The sequence below is a fragment of the Leucoraja erinacea genome, chromosome 20 (assembly GCF_028641065.1).
Source record: "Leucoraja erinacea ecotype New England chromosome 20, Leri_hhj_1, whole genome shotgun sequence".
NCBI lineage: Eukaryota > Metazoa > Chordata > Chondrichthyes > Rajiformes > Rajidae > Leucoraja > Leucoraja erinaceus.
In genome coordinates this window covers 14,923,174-14,924,975 of record NC_073396.1, presented here as the reverse complement: position 1 = coordinate 14,924,975, position 1,802 = coordinate 14,923,174, and positions in this window count along the sequence as shown.

The window sequence follows — 1,802 nt, the reverse complement described above, 5'->3', positions numbered from 1 at the left end:
GGATACTGGCGAACTGATGAGTTAGACAACAGAAGAGGGACAACTTTAAGAGGAACTTTGAATAGAATAGAATGCATCTTACAAATCTAGGGGGAAAGGTTTAGAAGGAACAATTGTACCAATCCTTAACATAACCCAGAAGAGCTGCGGCCTCAAACACAAGAGACCATGGTTCAATCATGATCTAGGGTGCTGTCCATATGAAATTTGCATGCTCGTCCTGCGACTGCATGGGTTTTCCAGCAGGAGATCTGCTTTTCTCCCACATCATGCAAGATATGTGGGTTATTTGGTCACTAAATTGCCTCCAATGTGTAGGTAAATGGTAGACTATGAGAAGGAAATGGGGGATTGGAATAAATGGGTGTATAATGGCCAGTGTGGACTCAGTGGGCTGAAAGGCCTGTCTCCTGCAGTACGTTTTAAGTCACTATAACCAGGGTACCATGAAGGGCTACCAGATGACATGATGGAAATGAATGATTTTGAGACAATTAATGGGAGACTGGAACAATGCAGGGGGTTTATTCCTAGTGTTGAAGAAAGGTACGGTAACATTCTTTAATGACCACTATCCAGTGGCTCTGACATCCACCATCATGAAATGCTTCCAGATAATTTTAATAGCACACATTTACTCCAGCCTCCCGGCCACCCTTGATCCAAAGTAGTTTGCCTACTGTTGCAACAGTCTGCAGCATACACCATCTCCCTGCTCCTTCTCCTTCCTACCCCCATGGATTGGTCCTGATGGGTAGAGGCAATCTTGCAGCACCCAATCTCCAGGCTACAGTCTCTTCTTGCATAGTGAGGCTCCTTCCCAAAACCGCTCTTTTGTGTAGCACAGAGAGGCTGAGAGCTGGGGACTCGGGGTGAGACCAGGCTCCACGTGTCTCGTGATAGATCCCAGTCAGAAGGGATCAACAGATCCCACCCACCATCCCCATTAGTCAGTCCCATCTGCTGTCATGTGTTCAGAACTCCAGGAGTTAGCCAAGCCTGGCACAACTAATAGACCCTGTCTCTCAGCACTAGAGACCTAGATTAAATCCTTACCTCTAGAGCTGTCCGTGTGGAGCACATTCTCCCTGTGACTATGCAGGTGATTTGATCCCCCATTCCATAAATGAGGGGTTGTTGGGTTAATTGGCCATTATAAATTATACAAAATGTGTAGGTGGTGGAAGAATCAGAAGGGGATTTGCTGTGAAAGTGAGGATAATTTAACAAATGAGATTAGAGTGAATGGGTCTCATATGGTCAGGACATACTCGGTGGGCTGAAGAGCCTATTCCTGTACCGTATCCCTCCCTTTATTCATCTAGTTTAAACAGCAGCATTCAGATCCAGCCAGTGATATCAGGGTAACTGTAGAAACAAAGAACTGCAGATGCTGGTTTATACCAAAGATAGACACAAAGTGCTGGAGTAACACACCACCCTTTTTCTCCGGAGATGCTGCCTGACCTGCTGAGTTACTCCAGTGCTTTGCGTTCATTAGAGCAGTGGGATGCCAAGGTCATTGCTGGCCCTCTATATCAGTGCCACTTTCTCCCCATAATACTCGATTCTTGTCTGGAAATTGATCCATCACCATCTTAAATATACTCGGTGACTTCTCTATCATCTCTGCAGTACAGAATTCTACAGCTCCATCATCCCACGTGAAGTCCCAGACGACTTGCCCTGGATTACAAGACAGTGTATCCTGGTTCCGAAGCCCCAGAGCCATCTACTGCCTTTCAGATGTTTGTTCAGGAGAAGTTCAGACAAATGTGAAATAAAGTCCAGGACAACCAATA